Consider the following 11,093-nt stretch of genomic DNA (forward strand, 5'->3'; position numbering starts at 1 on the left):
CCTCAATTAAATTGTTAATCTTAACTTGGTTTGGACGTTTTTTGTATTTTATAGTTCGGGGAACAGACACAGTCTCTATAGTGTGATATCTAGGTGAAAAAGTCTCTATGTGCTGAGAATTAACTGACCTCTGTGACGGGAGGCAGCTAGCAGACGGTCGGTTTAGCCAGTCTGTCTGCTTCCTGACCTGGGCCCCAGTTAGTCAAGTATAAACACTAAGACTATTTGCCATATTTCTAGAGAGAAAAGTGGCGCCACCCCAGGAGGGATGAAGACCATCTCTTTTCAACAGGTCAGGTCTGCCCCAAAAGCTCGTCCAATTGTCTATAAAACCTATGTTATTCTGTGGGCACCACTTAGACATCCAGCCATTGAGTGATGACAATCTGCTATGCATCTCATCACCACGGTAAGCAGGGAGGGGACCAGAGCATATTACAGTGTCTGACATCGTGCTTGCAAGTTCACACACCTCTTTAATGTTATTTTTAGTGATCTCCGACTGGCGAAGTCGAACATCATTAGCGCCGGCATGAATAACAATCTTACTGTATTTACGTTTAGCATTAGCCAGCACTTTTAAATTTGCCAAGATGTCAGGCGCTCTGGCTCCCGGTAAACATTTGACTATGGTGGCTGGTGTCTCTATATTCACGTTCCGTACAATAGAATCACCAATAACTAGAGCACTTTCATCAGGTTTCTCAGTGGGTGAATCACTGAGTGGGGAGAACCTGTTTAATGTTTTGATCGGAACAGAAGAGCGGTGTTTTGACCCACGACTACGCTGCCTCACCGTCACCCAGTTGCCCTGCTGCTGGGGCTCTGTTTCCGGAACCGAACAATGTACAGGAATCCCTGAGCTAGACGCATCCAAAGCTGTATCTAGAGCCCTAACATTCTTACTGTCCTCAATTAAAGTTTGGATGCGTGTCTCTAATTCTGAAATCTTCTCTGTCAGCCTAACTATTTCCCTGCATTTATCACATGTGAATCCCTCATCAGCGACAGAGATAGATAAACTGTACATGTGGCAAGAGGTGCAAGAAACAATGATAGGAGAAGCCATTACTCACCGTGCTTGATGAAAATTCTTACTGCGGTTGTTTGATGAACTTGTGAAAAATTTCCCAAAAGAACGCGCCGAATGTCCAAAAAAGGAACCTGTAACTTTTCACTCCATTCAGCGCACAAGTCATTTCACTGTCAGCCCTTCCAAGATCTGATAGCGAGGATGATGCAAACCTCCTCTGCCCGGTCAGGGCACTGAGGATATATGTTGAACAGTCTGCTGTTTTCAGACAGTCAGAGCAGAGTTTTGTTTCTTTTGTTGGCTGTACTAAGGGGCTATCCACGTCGACACAGAGCCTTTCCAGATGGATAGTTCATGCTATCGCTCTGGCTTATGAATATAAGGGCATTTGCTGCCTGCTGGGCATCAGAGCTCATTCCACAAGAGGCATGGCCTACTCATGGGCATGGTCTAGTGGTGTTTCACTCCAGGACATTTGTATGGCGGCAGGCTGGGCCTCCCCATCTACATTCATTCGATTCTATAACCTTGAAGTTCCTGCCTTGCAGGCTAAGCTGTGGTCAGTCTAGGTGTATATCCACTGATTTGTCAGACTCTGTGTCGTGCAAACAGTGTTTTATGAGCGTGCTGATAGCATGGAACTAAGCCTTACAGATCTGACTGTCATACTGTTATAAGCACATTTGTCCTTAGATGGTCATATTATATTCTCAGACCCACGTTGTTGGTCTGGATTTACCCACTATTTTGTATACCTCGGGCACATGCCCTGGGGAATAAATGTGTGGATGTTACTACGCACGCACAGCGTTTTACATTGGGTTCCCGTAGCGTAAGCTAGTTTACGCAACATGAGAGGACTCTCAGTTACTAATGTAACCTCGGTTCTCTAGATGAGGGAACGAGTGTTGCGTAACCCTGCCGTGCTTGTGCTACGTTCTGTTTTCCGCTTCATCAATGAAAAACCGAAGAGTAACTTATCTGGACTCAGCTTATATAGACATAAGCCATGCTCATTTTGGCGGGACGTGACGTGAACGGGCGCCCGCACCCTCATTGGTGCCTACGTCACGAGCAGTCTTTCGATAGGTTACAGCAGTTGCTGCAGAGCGACCAATAGGTATGCAAAATTTTTGGCTTCAGTATTCTCGAGAAAAAGGGATTTTCCCATAGCGTAAGATAGCTTACGTAACACTTGTTCCCTCATCTAGAGAGAACCGAGGTTACGTTAGTAACTGAGAGCGTTTTCTATAATCTGAATCACTTATGTAACCGTAGAAGAATCACTGAATTGGTTTGTTGATCCAGTTATCACGTTTCAAAAGAACCGATTCGCGTAAACGACTTCCCACAGTACAGTTGCGGTTCATTCAGCAGAGCTGTCAACCAGGTTCTTGCCTTTCAGAAGGATTTTCACATTACTTTCAGAAATCATTACATCTGGAAATAAAAGAAAATGTAAAAAAAAAGGACCAGTTGCATAATACGTTTGCCAGCTTGAAGCCAAAGTATTATTATATGCAAATGAAAATATTGCAACAGTTATGAAGTCACAGAAGGAAAACGGACATAAATCACATGAAGCTATAAGAGCTACACAAATCAGCAGAATGAGGAAAAAAAACGTATCTGTCATTGTTACTAAATATACAAAAAAATCAGGTTAGAAAAGTTAACATGGTAAGTTCTGAACAAACTGGCTTGGCGAATGGGCAATGATAAAAACAGATGTAGAATAGATTCTTTATCAATATTACAAAATAAATACAATGAAGATATGAGTTCAGATGCAAAAGCCTCTAAATGCCATCTGAAATTTTCATCTAAAATTAGGATTTTTATCAGGCTCCTATATTTATGTTCAGTTATTTCACTTTAATAGTCTGGCAAAGGACCTGCACATTGCCATTAAAGTAAAATTACTCAATCTAAGCATAGGAGCTTGATAAAAATCCTAATTTTAGATGCAAATTTCAGATGGCATTTAGAGGCTTTTGCATCTGAACTCTTCATATACACTCACTGGTACACCTTGCTATAGTACTGGTTGGGCCCCTTTTCGTGGCATAGAGGTGTTGGAAACATTCCTCAGAGATTTCCATATTGGTCCATATTGACATGATAGCATCACACAGTTGCTGCAGATTTGTCGGCTGCTCTATTGGATTGAGATCTGGTGACTGTGGAAGCCATTTGAGTAAAGTGAACTCATTGTCGTGTTCAAGAAACCAGTATGAGATGATTTGAGCTTTGTGACAGGGTGCATAATCCAGCTGGAAGTAGCCATCAGAGGATGGGTAGACTGTAGTCGCAAAGGGATGGACATGGTCAGAAACAGGTAGTCAGGTAGGCTATGGCATTTAAACCATGCTCAATTGGTACTAAGCGGTCCAAAGTGTGCAAAGAAAATATCCCCTGCATTACACCACCACCAGCCTGAACCATTGAGACAAGGCAGGGTGGATCCATGTGTAACCGGTCCTTTTCTGACAGCTGCTACTATCATCTGCGTTGTGTGTAAGAAGGCTCAGGACACTTTCACTTCTGCTCACCAAAGGGGATTTATTGACAGTCACGCCCAGCAATAACTTTACTCCATCTGCGGATTAATATGAATAAAGTTCAAATCTCTCTCATGGGCATTCCAAAGACATTCCTCTCATCAGCATATACAATGCGAACTCACTTTAACAATTGAGAAAGACACCATTAACACTGAAACAGAGTATTAACATAGTGCAAGAATATAAAAGAAAATAAACAATAAGAGTGAAATACCTGCGGATTAATATGAATAAAGTTCAAATCTCTCTCACGGGCATTCCAAAGACATTCCTTTATGATATAATATTTGTTAACTAATTAATGACTCAAAAGCATATCATCCAGCCCACACGATATAACTTCATATTCTTAATCCACTCACGCATTAAATTTATAACACAACACTGCATACAGTCACAGAAGCACATATAATAGAATATTTAGTCAGTTTATACACTTTGCAAACTTAATTCATCCATAAAATGAAGAGCTCTGACAAACGCTTAACCTTTCATCAGCATATACAATGCGAACTGAAGAGAAGCGCGCACTCACTTGAAAATGGCGTCAGTAGAGCACCAACAGGAACTTTCATAATAAAAGTCTCTAAACAATGAACAACAGTATCGACATATACTGCTTAAAGAAAAACAGAAATAAATCAATAATACAATAAAAAGGATTTTAGTGAAAAAGAACAATGTGTTACATTCAAACTGTATTCACTATAACTCGTTACATTCACCCCTTCCGGATTTCACTAAAATCCGCACTGAATCCACATCACCTGGTACAGGTCCACAATGAAACATTCATTAATTCAACTTGTGAGTTACCCATTAATGGGTCAAGAAAAACCTCAGGGTGATCAAGCCTAAGATCATCTTGGAACATTACGATGCCTGGTACACCATAATATGACCTGACCCTTAAATCTCTTGTTTGGAGTCATGTCCTTTCATCACACAAAACAAAATAAAATAGAATACTTCTTAAAACAGAGAAATAAATGATCCAGATCTCTTTTTCAAATGACTCCCTACACCTTGGAGGTTAAAAGGCTTCTGAACCATTGACTCAATTAACCGGTTCACGTTCTTAACAACTCTACCTGCCCTTGTTCTGACACCCTGAACATCAGGAACTAGGGATGTCCCGATCAGGTTTTTTTGTCTCCGAGTCAGAGTCATTTGATTTTGAGTATCTGCCGATACCGAGTCCCGATCCGATACTTCTATAATACATAAAAAAAGAATAAAGAAGAGCGAAAAAACAGATCCAGGATGTTCAATAAATTACATTTTGAAATATATTCAAATATAAAACAGCTATTTTAAATAGGCTAGTAAAAATATTTCAAAATCTTACCGTTTTGCTGTACTTTGGATCAAATAAATGCAGGCTTGGTGAATAGAAGGGACTTCTTAAAAAAAAAAAAAAAAAACCTTAAGCTTACTGTTCAAAAACTTCTGACTGGTAGTATAGGCAACTTTATTTTTTCTCTAATTTCTAGCTTTTAATTGGCTTAGAAATCTATAAATGCTGGACAATAACAAATAATAATGATTTGTTTATATACTACAAACACTGTTTATCACATAATAATGCAGAATAGTTTCTATACTGTAATAAATACTATGTCAATCAGCACTGCATTGTTCATACTTTATTTATCACCTGCTGGAGATGACTTGAAGAACAATTTATTGTCGTGATCGTATATTAACGTCTTCGTGTTTGCATAAGTTTCTGTTTTCCTGTGTGCACCACAGCATAGCTGGACGCTTTTGTCCATATTAGGAGTTTCCTGATATCAGCGCGAGAGCGCGCTCCGGCTTCGAGTATGAATGAAACACACACTGCATGAGAGTTTAGCGCTCTGTGATGTTCATCTCGCTGTATCCTGAGTCCGAATGAAATATCAGGTCATGCGCAAACTATCATGTCTCTTTGAGTTTGAATCTATATTTATTCACACCAGCTCTTGAAAAGAGCTCCTCTTTCTGTGTGGAGTCAAAAGGGTCTAACTCTGTGCCACCGCATAACAAAAGATGTGTTAAAAATTAATGAGAATATATATATATATCCGAGTCCTGATCGGGAGGTAACGTCCGATTCCGATCGAGTCTGAAACCACGCGATCGGGCCCGATTTCCGATCACGTGATCGGATCTGGACATCCCTATCAGGAACTGGAACTTGAGTGTCAGTGTCAATTTGAATGTCAGCCTGAACTTGTGTATGTGTATCCATGTCACTGTCAAGGTTAACGTCAAGAGATGTTGGACTGGTTTCAGCATCACTTTGAGGAAGATCCCCGTTACTATTCTCTTCATGATTTGTGCCCATGGCTTCCTCAACATCAAAGTTCTGGTCTAGAGGGCTTTCAGACTCTTGATTAACCCATCTCATGGTTCTTTCCTCCAGGTCTGGTGGATCGACGGTTTCGACGCAGAACTCACTCCTAGCACTACAGGTCTCATCCTCGGACTCTCCTGCAGAAAGCAGGAAGCTTTCCTCCTCATCAGGTGACTCAACAGGTAGGAAACTTATGTCCAACATCAAATTCCTGTGCACTATCCTCACATTCCCTTTCTCATCCTTGAGTTTGTAAGTGTGCGTCTGCAGGTTCCTGTCCACTACGGTGTACACTATTTCAGAATGTCGCTGTGCGATCTCAGCAGCTTCATGGAGGTACGACATCAACGATTTTAGGTAAGTACCATGATCAACAACTACAGGGTCATGTAGTACCTGTCTGAACATAACATCCACCGGCAATCTTGGTACGCGGCAACCATAAGCTGGAAAGGAGCATACCCTGTTGTTTCATGGACTGTAGCGTTGTAGGCAAAGGTCAAAGTTTGAATTTGCTCTGGCCACTTGTTCGAAGTTCGAAGCATACTCCCCAAGGTCTGATTAAACCTCTCTACCCCCCCATTCCCCATTGGGTGGTATGCAGTGGTGTGAGACTTGGCAACTCCTGACAGTTTGAAAAGCTCCGTTAGAAGGGTACTCTCAAAGTTGGCTCCCTGGTCTGTATGGATGCGACTCGGCAATCCGTACACACAGAATACACGGTCCCACAGTTTCCTTGCGACTTGTTTTGCTGATTGATTTGCACAAGGAAAGGCGTGAGCCAACTTCGTGAAATGGTCTGTCATAACAAGCACATCAACAAAACGCTTTTTCCCATCCTCAGCAGTCCAGAAATCCAGACATACCAGCTCCATAGGCATGGAGGTCTTGATACTTTCAAGTGGGGCCCGTGCGGATGGTTCTGGAGCCTTGGCTAGAATGCACCTTTGGCAGCACTTGATATATCCACAAATATCATGCCCCATTCCTGGCCAAAAGAATCGTTGGCGGGCGAGATGGGTGGTCCTTGCTTGCCCTTGGTGGCTCGCCAAGTCATGTAATCCTGTCAAAGCTTGTTCCTTAAGGCTGGAAGGTAAGACCAACTGATACCGCTTATGTTTACTGTGTGGATCTTGTGTGACTCGGTACAGTATTCCATCTACAATCTTAAGTTTATCCCATTGCCTGAAAAGAGATAATGCTCTGGAATTCATATTGGCCCTTTCTCGTCTTGATGGTTGACGCTTTAAATTCATAAAGGAAATAACTTTTGAAATGACCAAATCAGCCTCTTGCAAGTCCCTGATTTCGTTTGCAGTAATCATAGGAAGGGTATCAGCACCAGCTGGTACTAGATCTTGATAAGATTGAATTATCTGCACAGCTCTTGCTTTTGATGTTTCTTCCCACTGATCATGTAAACTTAAGCAGGCTTTGACAGTGGTGCTGTCAAAGTGGGAGGCAAGACAGGACTGAAGGCAGATCTGTAAGTTCTGAGCACCTTGACGAAAAGCATCTCGAACTCCATCTCCATCAACCTCTTCAGCTTCCACAAGCAAGTCACGATAGCGCTCCCTTATTAGCCTGACGCTCACAGTCTTGACAAAAGGGTCTCTACTCAGAGCATCTGCCACTAAGTTTTTCGTACCTGCTATATGCTTCAACTCAAAAGTGTAAGCTGCCAGTTTTGACACCCAACGTTGCTCATAAGCGTCGAGTTTTGCCTTGGACATAATGTATGTGAGTGGACTGTTGTCTGTCCAAACAGTAAATGTTTGGCCTTTCAACCAATGGCTAAATTTCTCACATACGCTCCACTTAAGTGCCAGAAATTCGAGCTTATGGACGGGATAGTTCCTCTGTGATTTGCTCAGGGTCTTGCTCGCAAATGCGATTGGACGAGCTCGCTCTTCGCCTGCAGGCACAGCTCCCAAACCGTCTAACGAAGCATCAATTGCAAGAATCAGGGATCGAGTGAAGTCAGGATGTGCCAGAACCACACTTTGTAGCAAATTCTCCTTGAGACTAAATAATGCATGATCGCATTCCTTCGTCCAATCCGTGGGTTTGAGCTTCCTATAAGTTCCTGCTTTAATATCTCCCTTAATTCCTTTCTTCCTTCTCTGCCCAGCCGTAAGAGCAAAGAGTGGCTTTGCCAAATAACATCATCCAGGAATGAAATGTTGATAATAAAGGATCAAACCAAGGACGGATTTAATTCTTTGCACTGATGGGGTACATCTGTCGTTTTCCATCAGATCAAATTTGGAGAGCTTCGAGATCACCTCGACTTTAGCAGGATCTACAGAAACTCCATCCCTGTCTATGATGTGACCTAGGAACTTTACAGAGGTTCTCAGCAGATGACATTTCTTAGGGCTCAACTTAAGGTTGTGCTGCCTCAAGCGACTGAACACAACCTCCAGCCTTTCCAATGCCTCTTGCTCACTTGGAGCGAACACTAGCAGCTTGTTATGTTATCTCGCCGATCTGCTAAAGTTTAAGTCTCCAAAAATGCTTACCATCATCCTCATAAACGAGGCTGGGCTGTTGCATAGCCCATGCGGCATCCTATTATACTTGTGCAGCCCTACAGGGAAGTCGTGGCCTAATGGTTAGAGAGTCGGACTCCCAATCGAAAGGTTGTGAGTTCGAGTCATGGGCCGGGAGGAATTGTGGGTGGGGGGAGTGCATGTACAGTTCTCTCTCCACCTTCAATACCACGACTTAGGTGCCCTTGAGCAAAGCATCGAACCCCCAACTGCTCCCCGGGCGCCGCAGCATAAATGGCTGCCCACTGCTCTGGGTGTGTGCTCACAGTGTGTGTGTGTGTGTGTGTGTGTTTACTGCTCTGTGTGTGTGCACTTCGGATGGGTTAAATGCAGAGCACGAATTCTGAGTATGGGTCACCATACTTGGCTGAATGTCACTTCACTCACAGGAGTCGTGAACGCAGTATATTTCTTGTCCTCTTCAGCCATGGGTATGTTATAAAATCCTGGTGTCAGGTCCATGGTGCTAAAAAGTGTGTTTCCGCCCAGAGCAGCTAAACAGTCAGACTGGTGTGGAAGTGGGTGTGCATCTTTTATCGTTCTTGCATTTAACCATCTAAAATCTGTGCATATCCTCAAACCCCCATCCTTCTTCCACACCAAGACTAACGGGGAAGCATATTCACTTACAGACTTCCTAATTATCCCTTGTTCCTCCATCGGAGACAGAACCTGATGCAACTTTTGGTAGTGTGCAGGTGGCACTCTACGATAAGGGAGTCTGAATGGACGCTCATCCATTAGCCGAATGCGGTGAACAAAGTCCTTTACTTCTCCACAGTCCAAAGCATGTTTGGAAAACACATCGTTGTATCTCTCCAGTAATTGGACTAACTTCTCTTTTGTCCCAAGGTTGACAGAACAAGACTGGATGTCAAGATCAGCAAGACCAACGGTTTCCAGTCGCTGTCTGAAATCAGAAGATGGATTAGGTAAGCACTGACTCTCCTTCTCAAACAACTCAGTTCGACTCAATCCCTGGAAAAGTTCAAAGTCCTCCACGGCGACACATGGCGATACATCTGCCAATTTGCGATTTCTCTTGAGAGTAATTGGCTTGTCAGAGACGTTGGTGACTTTTACGGGAACCCAGCGGTCACCCCATAATGGCGTGATAACACGCCCGATCATGATGTCTCCTGATACAGACCTTGAAGTTGTTGGTTCCACTACAACTGTGCTTCCTGGTGACATGGGGACATTTTTTGGCAACTTTCCCCAGACAAGGTGCTCCTGTCTTGCTAAAAGAGTAACACACTGTTGGAGCTTGATGGTTCCCACCTTGTCTGGCAACTCTGAGCCCTTCCACCGACAAGTGTTGGCCATTACATCCAGGAACTGATCACATCCAGCCATCGGCTCCTCTGTCTGATTAGAAACAAGTCGCCAATAATCACCGTCGCCCTTCATACGATGTGCGAGGAATTTGATCACATTTGTGCCAATGATTAGATCATCCCGCTGGCCAGGTACAACGAGAATAGGCACTAGACAACTCTCCCCATAAATTTTCAATTCAACCTCATACATACACTTTGGCCTTGTAACTTTACCTCCGCATCCTACTAGAATGACTTCCTGTTGAAGAAGTGTGGGTGGAGGCAATACATTCTCACTTATCATCCTCTTTTCTGCTTTGTCGCTGAAAGTGCAGGCCATGGACCCTGTATCAAGTATTCCCTTCATTTGAAACACATTATTTACACTGACTGGCACATAGAACAATTCATCAAATGCTTCAACTGCCTGGACATTTTGTGCTATCACTTTGGTTCCTGTGGGAGCCTGTGCACATGCATTTTCATATAAGTGATGGAGATCAACACTCTCTAGGGGTTCTTCGCTTGTGCCCACGCATCCCCCTTCCAAACGTGAGCTATCTAGTTTAAACCTGAAGAGCCCCTGAATGTTGTCAGACCAGGTATCGACCTGTCACTTGAACAGTCTCTTACTATGCCCAGGCTGGAAGCACGCAAAGCACAGATGTTCTTGCCGGCAATGCGTTACAGTGGAGTGATCTGGAGATTTGCATACTCTACAGAGCTTGCCTTGGGGCTTGTGAGATGGCATTTGGACATTTTGAGACAGTGCACGATCAAAAAGATTAATCAGAGTTCTCATACAATTCTCATCACTATCTATAGTGTGTGCTGTGCTGATACGACTACACTCAACTGGTTCTGTTGAAAAGCCAACATCCACTTCATCAACATCATGTGAAGTCTGAACACGAGAAGTGACATGTCTTGAAGTAACATGACGCTTCGACTTCGTTGACATCTGCTCTTTCAACTCTGTTTGGTACCTGTCAAGCTGTTCTTGTATCTCCTGTGCAGTCCATTTTTTCTGGAGCTTTGAAACAGAACACTGAAGCTAGGGTGGAGTCAGGGCAGTACTTCACGAACATCATAGCCGCTTCTTGACACGGATCTTCCATTCGTCTTCCAAGTCTTTTTAATGCTTCCTCCACGAGATCCCCTGCTTTATTCAACCGCACCCAATACTCAACAGGACCTTCTCCTGCTAATGGAACAGTGCCATAGAAATCAGCCAAGGGCATACATGAATAATTGACATCACTATAATGTTGTTTCAGGATGTCTATG

The sequence above is a fragment of the Carassius carassius genome, chromosome 17, assembly GCF_963082965.1.
Source record: "Carassius carassius chromosome 17, fCarCar2.1, whole genome shotgun sequence".
Lineage (NCBI taxonomy): Eukaryota > Metazoa > Chordata > Actinopteri > Cypriniformes > Cyprinidae > Carassius > Carassius carassius.